Below are 12,963 nucleotides of genomic sequence, written 5' to 3'. Positions count from 1 at the left end.
TTCATATCATATACAAAAATCAACAATTAATCAAAATGGATCAAAGGCCTAAATGTAAGGGCTAAAGATATTAAACTCTTAGAAGAAAAACAGCTGTAAATCTTCATGACCTTCAGTTAGGCAATAGCCTAACTGCCAACAAGCAACAAAAGTGAAATGAACCCGAGGTCATTAGAATTAAAAACTTTTGTGCATCAAAGGACACTATGAAGAAAATGAATTGATACACCACAGAATGGCACAAAATATTTTCAAATAATATGTCTGGTGAGAGTTTGGTATCCAGAATATATAAAGTATTCATATAACTTAACAGTAAAAAGACAAAGCACTTAAAAAATAGGCAAAGGATCTGATCTTCTTTTCCCAAAGAAGATGTAAAAATAATCAGCAAGCACATGAAAATATACTTAACATCATTAGTCATCAAAAAATGCAAATCAAAACTCATGAGGTCCAATTCACAATTATAATTTAAAACTGGAAAATAGTCAGTGTTGGTGAGGAAATAGAGAAATTGAAACCCTCATGCATTGGCTGGTGGACAAAAAAATTCCTCAAAGGGTTAGAGAGAGTTACTGTAAGACCCACATTCGGGTACCCAAGAATTCAAAACAATGCTTATACAAAAAATTGTAGATGTATGTGTGGATGTTCATTGCTGCATTATTCTATTAGCTAAAAGCAGAAACAATCCAAGTGTCATTAGTTAATGCATCGATTAATAAGAGAAGTGGTATATCCATTCAACAGAGTAGTATTCAGCTATAAAAATGAATGAAGTAATGATAACATGCTCCAACATGGATGAATCTTGGAAATATTATACTAAGTGAAAGGTGGGAGAAGGTACATCTCATTTAGAAAGTCTAATAATTTCACTGTTATCATTCCTTCACTCTTCTGATCCTGGACAGAGAGCTCATGCTGGAAATCTCTGAGTGATGTGCTAGGTCCTATCTGTGAACTACAAAGGCCCAACATTGCCTCAACACCCTTTCTTGGTGAAGCTGGTCCATTGGCTTATGGATGAGTTAGGTACCTGCCTAGTCTCAGTCAAGATTGAGTTACCCAGGAATGAACACCTGGTATAGGGGAAATAAATCACAATTTGGGTAGATCCAATCAAGTGCTCCAAACTTCACAACACTGGAGCTTGGTGGAACTCAATCCATCAATTCACAGGGACTGGTTGCATTTATGAAGCTGATTTTTAAAGCTTACCCTGATGCAATGGTAAGGTGACCAGCTCCTGGTTTGCCTGAACTTTCCTGGTTTTAACACTGAAAATCTTGCATCACAAGAACCCCCCACAGTTCAGGCAAACTGGGTAGCTTGTCACCCTAGAAGGGTGCCAATATGTATACTGTGGAGCCAGTATACATATTGGTGCAGAAGTAGACAAGGGAAGCAGACGTATGTAAGCAGAGATCCAGAATTACAGGGCTAGCCCTAAAATCAGCGAGAGCTGCTGCCTCTTCTCCTGATGATTTTCCAGTTCCTTCCCCTTCTCACCTATTCATCTAATACTGGACCAAAGTTTATTGACCACTCACCTTGTTTTAGGCAATTTGGTAGAGATAAAGATGGTCTTGAGACCTGGATTTCTTCCCATTCTTGGGTTTTCCAAGATACCCAAAACGCTTTCAAGAAATTCTATTTTATGTTCAGTGAGTCTCTATTCCTTGAAATCAAGCTATCTTTAAATACTTGTCTATTAAAATGATGGAGGGCACAGGGAAGAGGGCAAGAAGAGGGTGTTTCAGCTTAAAAATTCCACAACTCTTCACATCAGTGGATAAAGGATTCTCTGTTTAAGGTATATGTCAACCTGAATCCTCCTACAGGACCAAGTTTGGGAACAGTGGCATCCATAGGTCTTAACGGTTGGGAACAAGAAGACTAAACAGACATTTTAGACATGCAACTTGGATGAAGAAAACTCCAGTTCCTTCCTTTCTAAAAGGTCTCCAATGAATCCTGGGTGTTCTCGCTAGACCAGTGGCTTTCAGATGTTTTTTACTTCTACCCTGAGAAAGACATACAGCAAATAGGGTAGATATCACCATGAGATACTCTGCAGCAATGAAAGCAATGGACCAGAGTATAGTTAGTGTCTTTTTAGTTTCATTTCATGTAACTTATAAAAAACATGAGCCCAGAAGAAGGAATATTTTACAAAAACATACATGTATAACAAAAAAAGTTAACACATTTAACACATGATAATGGTTGTGTATGGGGGACAAGGAGGTAAATGAAAGTGGAGGATGGGGGATTAAGGGAAATAAAACAAGAGATGGAACTTCTGCTAACCAATGAGAAGATATGAAATGAACTAATTAGAGTAAATGTGATTTTTTAAAATGCATTTTACCCTGCAACCTATGTTTAGCTGTAACAAATGTTTCACAAATCATTATTTACCTTCACTATGTTCAGTATGCTCTCGTTTTGTCTTATTTGACTTTTTAAAACATGAGTCACAACCTACTAAATTGTTTTCCCATCTTTCTAATGCAATAAGACCTAGCTGGCAAGCTGCACCAGACTTCGGTGAGAAGTACACATGCTCGGCAGCTCTCTATTTATAGACAGACTCCAAAGCCATTTAAGCACGGGCATTTTTGCAAGGGGAGGAAACAGTTTGCCTCTCTTTCATTTTTTTTAAAAAAGATTCTATTTATTTATTTGACAGACAGAGATCACAAGTAGGCAGAGAGGCAGGCAAAGAGAAAGAGGAGGGAACAGGCTCCCTGCTGAGCAGAGATTCCCAACACGGGGCTTGATCCCAGGACCCGTGATCTCAGATCACGACCTGAGCTGAAGGCAGAGGCTTTTAGCCACTGAGCCACCCAGGCATCCCGCCTCTCTTTCATTTTATACAGATACATTTTGGATTCATTTCTGCCTCTGATTGAAGTTCAGAAGTTCAGAAGTACAATGTAGTAGGCAAAAAATGGTCCCCCAAAGTCCATGTCCTAACTGTAGGAAGCTTTTGTTAACCTTACGGAAAACAAAGGAGAATTAAGTTTGCAGGTAGCACTAAGGTTGTCAGTAGCTGACGTTAAAATTGGGAGACTATTCTGGATTATCTAGTTGGGCCCGATGGAGTCACAAGGGCCTTAAAAGTGGAAAAAGAAGACCGATCAGAATGATGCAATGTGAGCAGGTCTCCACTCGTTTTTGTGGCATTTGAAGATGGAGAAAGGGAACTACCAGCCTAGGAATATGCATTGACTCTAGAAGCTGAAAAAAGGCAAGGGAGTGGATCTTACCCAGAGCCTACAGAAAGGAACTCAGCCTTGCCAATGCTTACATTTTAGCCTATGAGACCCCTATTAAACTCCTGCCCTACAGAACTGTCAGGTAATAATTTTGTGTGTTTAAGCCGCTGAAGTTTGCAATAATTTGTTATCTTGCAGATGCAACATAATTTATGCAAACAGTTAGAAAAGTTGCACTTTGGGGTGGCTCACTCATTTGAGCAGCCCACCTTGGATTTTGGCTCAGGTTCTAATCTCAGGGTCGCAGGATCGAGCCCTGTGTTAGGCTCCAGGCTTAGAAGGAAGTCTGCTTAACACTCTTTCTCTCTCTCTCCCTTTCTCTAACTCTTTAAAATAGATAAATAAATCATGGGGCGCCTGGGTGGCTCAGTGGGTTAAAGCCTCTGCCTTCGGCTCAGGTCATGATCTCAGGGTCCTGGGATCAAGCCCCGCATCGGGCTCTCTGCTCAGCAGGGAGCCTGCTTCTGCCTTTCTCTCTGCCTGCCTCTCTGCCTACTTGTGATCTCTGTCAAATAAATAAATAAAATCTTAAAAAATAATAATAATAAAATAAATAAATAAATCTTTAAAAAAATCAAAATAGAAGTTGGATCTAATCAATTGCCAAGACACTGGTAACTATAAATCGCAGACTTCTAACCTCTGAGGAAGGAAGTCTAAGCTTCAGGACCAGCTTTACCAATGCAAGCAGAGTTACTTGGCAACCAGAAAAACAAACCATTTCAGGAGCAGCCTGCTGGAGACCGGAATCCCGGATATCTACCTTACTGTGTCTCTTGGTACAAACTTCTATTTTTTGTCTGTTTCTAACTACTTTTAAAAGCCCAGGGAGTGATTCAAAAGACATGTGTAAATCATTACTCATGATAATTTTCTCAAATATGGGATTCAGGGGGTGGTAAAAATTGAAGAGACGATAGCTCTTGGAGAATCCTCGAGTAAAGAGCACGTCTAAAGGAGCAGATGCTAACGTCTTTTGGGTCACAGACTCACTTGAGATCCTTTTTAGAAGACTGTGCATATATACCTAGACACGATTTTGCATTTGGTTTTACTGATGTTATAGCTTCCTTCCTGTTTACATGCCCACATTTACAAACAGCTCATCTAAATAATATGGTGTTTGATTTTAGTGAGGGAGAAACTTCTTAGAAGACACTTCTGGGGCTGAGCACAAATTAGTGCACTAGAAGTAACATCTGTGTTCTCGTTAACTGTAAGGGGCTAGATTTTCTTCAAAGGGCTGATGCTTTTTGTTTTTGTCATCAGCAGGATCCACATCTACTACTTCACTGGGAGAGGATGTGGGCTCTTAAATGCTATAAGTGTGAGTGCTGTGGGAGTGATTTTGTCAGCTACAAGGCTCTGAAGTATCACTTTCGACAGAAGCATTTTGGAAAAGTTCACTGCGAGGAATGTGGGCATGAAGTCCCAAGGGAAAGACTGCAGCATCACAGTGAGGTACACGTGGGGAAAGCAACCCTGCTTTTTATTTGGTTTTTAATTCTCTTCATGGAGATTTGTTGACAGGAGACTAAAAATTAGAACAGAGCTCGTGGCCATAGGCCAGGTGGTGGGATGCAGCAGGAAAGCACACTTTTCAGTGTCCGCTAGGAATTTCCACCTCCTGGGGCTTCCCTTTGTTAAGGATGCTCAGCAGAATTCACTGGACACAAGTGTTGTATTCAGAGCAGCTGCCGTGGTTGTAATTATTATTCCAAAATGCTTGTGGCGTGTCGGGATTCTCACAGTTCTAGAATTTTTACTTTCAGTGTAACCTTAGAGGTACATGTATATACTTCCCACCTTCCTCTTCTCCCTTCTCCCAAATAAGGGATCAGAGACCCAATTAGGGAAAATGATTTGCCCAAAGTCTCCAAATAGTAAATGTCAGAAAAAGAGCCAGTATGTCATTCTTCTGATTTTATAAAACAAAACCTAGTGCTTAAAAAAAAAAAATACCCTTTTTTCAGCACTGTGGTTCTCATGGTTCTTTTATTAATCTATAGCAGTATTCAGGGGTGCCTAGGTGGCTCAGTCTGTTAAGTGTCTGCCTTCCGCTCCGGTCATGGTCCCAGGTTCCTGGGATCAAGCACCATGTTGGGCTTTCTGCTCCTTCTCCCTCTGCCTTCTCTGTCTGTTTGTGCTTTCTCTGTCAGATAAATAAATAAAATCTTAAAAAAAAAAAAACTACAGCAGTGTTCCATCTATATCTAAGAAACGAATGGGCTTTGCTGTGTTTAGGAAACAGAATGAGACTCTCTCTGCTCGTGATTGAGAACATTTAGTCAGAAGCCAAATGAAGATGAGGAGACCTTTCAAACAGCTCTTGTAATTCCTATGTTACGTGTTTACTTTTCTCAGTCTGTACATGAGAGGTCAACCATGCAGACGCACAAGCTCAGCTGGGAAAATCTAGAAGAAAGGAATATAAAGCATATGGCTACAGAAATATCAAAAACCTGTAGGATGTGTTCGAGGCGCTTTGGAACAATCCTTAGTCGGGAGAACCATGAACTACAGGAGCATCGATTCACAGCCAGTAAAAGAGGTAAAAAAAAAAAAAAAATGCCTAGCTCTTTTCCTCTGTATATATTTATGCAACGGAGAAACCATATTTTGGTTTTCCCTCTGCGCAAGGCTTTAGGGTTGCTTCCAGGAACAGGAAATAGAGAACGGAAGATGGAACCAGGGTGTGGCTTGGAACTACACGCATTTGGGGTGGCAGGGATGAAGAATAATTTTGCCAAGCCAAATTTGAAGAAGAAGCTGGAAAGTCAAGGTATCATTCAAAGAGACAATACAGCACAATTCTGTGGGCTTGCAGTCAAAAGTGGAACCATGTCAGGAATTCAAGTGGGAGTCAGGTTATGGTATATCCATGTCAAAGACCAGATAAACCACAGAACTAAGATCTTAACACATTTTGCTCTCATATGTGCGGCCTGTCCTCTAAACTAACTGGTGACAGCTGCTCTCTGAAAGGCTCTTAATAAATAAAACTTTTTCCAGGAAGTAGTAATTGATTCTGGATACGCAGGTATCACTGAAAAGTAATCATTTTTTGATGAACTTTCCCTAAAGAGAGTAGTATATAAATTGGATATTATGTTTCAAGCTGAAGAATCAAAGTGTCAGAACAACAACAACAACAAAACCAACAATGTGTTAACTTGGCTTAATTGACAAAGCTTAACCAAGGGGCTCTGTATCCCTTGAGTGCTGATACAAAGTTTCTTATTACTGATTAGTTCTGAGTATGTTCTGATTTCCATTATGATTTTTTTCCTGGGATCCATGATTTATTTAAAGTCTGTGTTTCTTAAAATTCCTTAAAGCTTGAAGTATTTTTAGTTATTTTATTACTGGCTTCTCATTTAATTGCACAGTGGCCAGAGAATGTAATCTGTGGGACATTAGTTCTCTGGCACGTGCTGGGTTTTATTGGTAGCTGAGTATATATTCAATTCTTGTGAATGTTCCACGCGTGCTTGAGGAGGAAGTTCATTCCCAGAGAGCATTAGTGAATGCTTTAAGGCACTTGGCTCTCTTCTAGCCAGCGGCCAATCTAAAATGAATTCTTAGTGCTAATATGAATTGGTTGTATGACCCTGATTAAGGGACACTTTGTGATTGCAGATACTCAGGGATTTTTTTTCCCCCTGGTCCATCCAATGCAGAAATTATGAAAGTTTCTTTGATGTTGAAGGGGCTCAGGATATGCCACCCCAAATTATGCCATTTTGGTGTATTGATTATTTGGAGGTGAGGCAGTTGGGAAACAGGAAAAACAAGAGCACTCTGCTTTCCCTACCTAAAAACAAGCCAGTAATCATCCCCTCCCCTGGACCACGACCAGGAGAGTAGCTTTTATCACTGGAAACCTAGAGACAGATGACATATGAGTCTTCATAAACAAACAAACCTTTATAACCTTTATCTGCCATTAGCTCCCCTTTTATTTTTCCTAGTCACTTTCCCACAATTTATTGGCCTTAGAAGCCCCAAACCCACTTCCCTTTATCTAGTCACTTGTCTCCAATTTATCGTACTTTGTGTAAGTGGTGTACGAGCCCCCAGGTCTCATAGCTACTTTGAGTTCTTTTCTGTAAAGAATTCTGTGCATATTTTAAAAAAATGTTAACAGTGATAAAATGTGTATGCCTCTTCTCCTGTGACTCTGTCTGTTGTCAGTTTAGTTCACATGTCCCTTTCACTGAACCTAGCAATTCAGTGTTCACTTCCTTCTTCTGAAGGTGGGGTCAGTCTTGTCAGCATTTCTGGCTCAAAACAAACAAAAACCCCACACACCTACAATGTCCCCCTTTAAAAATAATGCACTATCTCCAGATTTTGACATGTTGGAGTAGCTTTTTTCTTTTTGAAAGCACCGTGCAGGCCAAACCAAACATTCTGGAGGCAGAATATGGCCTGTGGGCTGCTAGTTTCAGACTTTTAATAGATGGTTTAACTTGGAATTCTGTACCCTGGGATCATTTTCTTGAAACTTGTTAACATACATGCTTTTCATTTAGAAACTTTAAATGATTTCATCAATTGGAACAAAAGATTTTTTTTTTTTCTCACATAGGACGGTTGGAATATCTGTTTTCTAAGAAATTCAACCATTCTTCTATAAAAACCTAGGGTTAAATGTCACCTAAGTCCAGAGGGGGTGACGTTTGCTGCTCACCTGATGCTTTACCAGCCAGCAGAGTCAGTCTCCCCGTTATCACAGCTAGGTAGTCCTGGGTATTAACTAGACAGAATTTGCATGTAAAATTAGATTCTTGCCTTTGACACACATCTATTTCTGTGCAGCGAATATGAAATCCTGATTATTTCTCTGTACAGCCCAAATGTCTATAGGATTTTCACCTCATCATATGTTGGAGTGTAAGAGTCCCCAAGAGCTACAGAGATTTGCAGATGAAAATATCCGCCCAGCCTCAGGTCCTCGGAGCACTGCCTGTGTGGCTGAGATTGGGGCCCTGCTCACGCGGATCCAGGCTTGCTTTCCGGTGCCGACCTCCCGGGTGATCCAGGTAATCTGAGCCCCCAGCCCTCTGGCCAGGCCACACAGCCCTACGGAAGCCATTCTTCTCTCATGGAGGTAACGCACATCAACCGGGCAAGGTCACGTGTGTTCAAAAGCCAGTGCTGCCTCCTGCGTGGGGTGACACGGCCTGCAAGGAGCCCTTTGAAATGCCAGGGCAGGCTTCAGGCTGGTGGAGCAGGCACGCAATCACGGGACATCTGGAGCCCATTAGGGTTGGCAGTTTCTGCCCAAGGGATGAAAGTGCCTTTACATTGGCAGGACCAGGGAACTGGCTCACACTTGACCGATGTTTGTAAATGCTTAAGGGACTTTCAGGCAAAGGAGGTGAGCCTATCCCCCAGGGCCCTGTTTCATGGCTGAGCAGTCTGCCTGTGGAAGTAATTAGGTGCTGCACTGATGGGCTCCCTGTCAGCCTGAAGACAGCTCCGTGTGTCCAGGAGTGGCTATCCGCAGAGCACAGAACATTTCCTGGACAAAAAAGGGATCCCAACGACAAGGGTGATATGGTTTTCTCCCTATTGTTATTATTACTGTTAACATTAACACCATCAGTACATACTTTTGAATCAGTTTCTAGAGAAACAATATAGGGCAGTTCTGAGGGCTTTCATTCCAATAATTTTTCTGCCCCTTCATTTAAAAATGCACAGATAGGGGTTAACAGTGCCAGTGTCTGGCTCAGTAGGTAGAATAGGATACTCTTAATCTCGGGGTCATGAGTTTGAGCCTGCGGAAGAGTGTAGACATTACTTTAAAAAAAAATAAAAAAGAATTTTAAAAGGTGCCCCCAAGTGCACATGTAACTGTTATAAAATCATCCTTAAGCCATGCATTCATTTGAAATAAAAAGTGATTTTTTAAAAGTAACTCAGTAGCAAATATGACTTGAGTATGATTAAATTCTTCCTGAAGATAGTTATGACAAAAGCCTGCATACGAAGGTTGTATTTTCTTCTACAGAGACAAGGTGTGGACACAGAGCTGGATATTGAAAGCCAGTGTTCAATTCTGGTCCTGTACGACACTTGCTCAAATCAAGGGCCACTGTTCGATTAAGTTGCAGAATTGTTGTGCCATTTATTCCATTCTTGGAGACTGACAGTACACATTAGTGTATTGAGAACTCTCGGGTTAAGACTGCTCAAAACGCCATTTCTCATATTCCTTTGTCACTATAATTTCTAATGGGAAATAGGTTTCATAAATTAATTGCACTAGTGAGAACTGTGTTAAGAACAGTTGGGATGGGAGAGACAGGGGGACACAAGACATCCGTTTGAGCTAGTCCTCATGACTAGCAGATAGAGAACGATGCTGAAGTCAAACCCTGGAACGCTTTCCGATGTCATGTGGAAGTGCGTTGTCCCTTTGTGTGTCACGGTTTTCCTTTGACAGACTGCTTTTGCCTTATTTGGGACATTATGGTTCCCAAATCATAGGTAACAGGCTTCTTTTACTGACAGAGAGATTCCTTTGGGAACTGGCAACCTACATTTTCCTTGAGTGCTAAAAAGGCAACAATGTACTGTTAATTACTTAACATTTTAACTTTTATAAAGTTATATTTAGTAAGAGATCCGAAGTAAAATCTCATTAATTATAATTACAGGACACTTAAAAAATTTTTATTAACATATAATGTATTATTACTACAGAACATTTTATTAAAAATCATTCAAGATCTATTTAGAAGCAGCGCAAACGAACATCTACCAGGAATGGCAGTCACTTCCGGTTACAACTCTCACGGGTCAGGTTTGTTAAGACACTTAGGGCTGAGGCTGCCTGTCTGGGTGTTCACAGAGGGCTGCCGTTGTGAGCTTTGGACTATACAGTGGCAAATTTGATTCCTGTCCCAGGCCAGTGGCTCCCAAGCAGAAAGAGTCTAAGAACTTGTGGTGCTAAGTCTTCCCAAGGATTTTCAGGCTTTTTTTCTGCAAAGAATACTTTCTTTTTCATAGGCGCAGCTCAGTTCTCAGTAGACCATAATAGATTCCTTCCTCCTTTTCTTTTTCTTCTTTCAGGGTGAGTGGGGCTCAACTGCACATATTTGAGCTATTCCACAATGTTAATTGACCCTAAAATGCTACAACTTGAAATCTGTGCTTCTCTCAGGGTTAGTTTGGTTTTACCTACATTGTATCGTTTGTCTTCACAGGGTGGTTCTTACATAAAGGGGACTGATACTCAAGGATGCTCTGAGATTGACATCGTGTTGTTCAGTGATGTGTTTGCCGATGTGAACCATTGCAAGAAACGACTGACAGAAGGGTTGGATGCTCTGAGAGAAAACTTGAAGCAAACTTCGCATGGAAACAGGTCTGGGTGAAGGTGTTACTGTGAATTCTCTTGTTCCATAGGTGGAAAAGTCAGCTAAGGAAAACTCTTAGCTTGGCACAAAAGGGCATTATTAAATAGTAATTACTTGTGTATGCTAACATTAAATTCCTAGGAGGAAATTTGGAGAGATTGCCTCGGAGGCATTTTTTTTTTAAGACTTCTAGATAAACTTCCAATGAAAGTTCATGAATTTGAGATCTTACGATTTAAGGACTAATTATGTCTTCTCCAACGCACCTTTATTTAATTTCCATCCCCTTAGCTGAAATCTGACTCTGAGGAATGCAAACAGGAAGGGGTGGGAAAGGTGCCTCCAAGTACCAAGAATCTTTGAGACACATTTGTCTGATAAACATTCCCTTCAGCGGTATCCTGGGGTCTCTTGCTGATGTGGCTTTGCTGACATTACGCACAATGTCTCCTCTTTGCTCCAAATGTTGAACTAATCAGGCCTGGAGTGTGTGTGTGTGTGTGTGTGTGTTTTGGTAAGTTCCAAAAAGAGAAAAAGAAAGAAATGAAAAAGGCTTGACTTGTTATTTATTTTTCTATTTTATTTTTATATCACCTGTTACTTTTTCCAGTCTAGTGAATTGTGGTTGAAGAAAAATGCAAATATCTGTGTTATAAAATGAAGAAAACAGTTCTCCTGCATAAAACAGACCAAGCTAGGTGCCGCCTGAATGTGAAAATAAGATCAGCGTTTTAAAAGTGTCTCAGAACTGTTTCTTAATTTAAATAATAGATTTGTTACCAAGTCCTTGCTTCAACTGAGTATAGTGAAGTAGCTTGAATGTGCCTTTTATTGAAAAACACTACCTTCAGGAATACCAAACACCTACTAAATTGTGGCAGTTAGCAAAAGACGCCAGATGAATGGCACAATAGTAGCTGTAATGAAGTCCATTGGGTTGGAAAGGCAGAAAGGGAAATGACGGAGTTTCACATACGATTACGCTTTGAATGGAGAAAGACCACCTTTAAGACAAAAGAAAACAAAAAGGAGAAATGGCAGAATGTGTTTTTCATTTTACCCATTGCTTCTTCCAAGTTTTCCCCATTAAATTTGTAAACTCTATGGTACATTATACCATTGTTATTATTATTTATCAAAACAGAATGTTAATGTACTCTAAAGGCACATTAAAAATAAGAGTTAGGCTATACGCTTCCCATGGTGACCTTATGTGGAATCAAAATATTTGTTTTTCATTGTTAGGTCCTTTTTCTATACTCCTCGCCCACCCAACTTCAAAGAACCTTATGGACCCACTCTCCCTAAACCTTTTTCCCCTCCTCCACAACTCAGGTGCCCTTTTCCTGGAAACAAAACAAAACAAAACAAAACCAAAGTAAAACAAACAAACAAACAAAACCCCCAAAACCAGTCCCTGAAGGTCTTTACTTTTTAGATTTCCAGAATGAGTTTTGAAGTAAAACCCATGAAAAATAACAGCCCGGAAAACCTTGGTTCATTTACTCTAATTGTTCCTGACTAAGAACACGCAAACTCATTTTCTCATCTGTGTTCCTTCTATTCTTTCAACTCATTAAATAATTTAATTGAAACCCTTTAAGGTTGAACCGAATTCCCAGGTAACCACTGTCTTCTTTCCTTTGCACCTGCTAAGTGCCTGTTCATTTTCTCTTCCCCAAGTGACTTTTCCAGGAACTGAGTTGTTTTAATTCAGCCCAGAATCCATTTTAGCCCACGTTTTATTTTGCTGAATGGTTCCCGTGGCTGAATAGGAGTGTATTTGCTGAGGAATGAGGCTTCAAGGCAAACTGAGGAAGGACCCTGGAGGCAGGGAAGGAAGCAGGGTGTAGAAGGTGTTGGCCTATGCTGAGATCTGTGCGCAGCAGGTGTTTTTTGGGGTTTTCTTCTCCACTACTCAGAGCAACAGAGACCATATCGCAATTCATTTGAAGGGAAAATTGAATTAAGCATGGAAAAGAAGCAGATATGTGGGTCTGACAGTTGGTTTAGACTCCCACCCACTGAGAGTATAGGGTTTATTGTTTCAGTTGATGCCTGGTTTTTGGTGATATATTGTTTGTTGCTGTTATTTTTAAAGCTATTCAGTTACTTTATTTTGAGAGATGGGTGTGAGAGAAAAAAAAAACAACCAAAAAACAAAAAACCTCTTTCTTTTCTTTTGAAACTGTTCTATGTCTTAACCTACCAGTAACAGCTACTGTTCTGTGTCAGTCATTTGCTGGGCCCTGCTTGTGAATGAAATCTCAGGAGACTTTCCCATTAAGCCCAAGGTACTGGAAATC

This window comes from Neovison vison, chromosome 1, assembly GCF_020171115.1.
Source record: "Neovison vison isolate M4711 chromosome 1, ASM_NN_V1, whole genome shotgun sequence".
Taxonomy (NCBI): domain Eukaryota; kingdom Metazoa; phylum Chordata; class Mammalia; order Carnivora; family Mustelidae; genus Neogale; species Neogale vison.
This window is presented reverse-complemented; position numbering follows the sequence as displayed.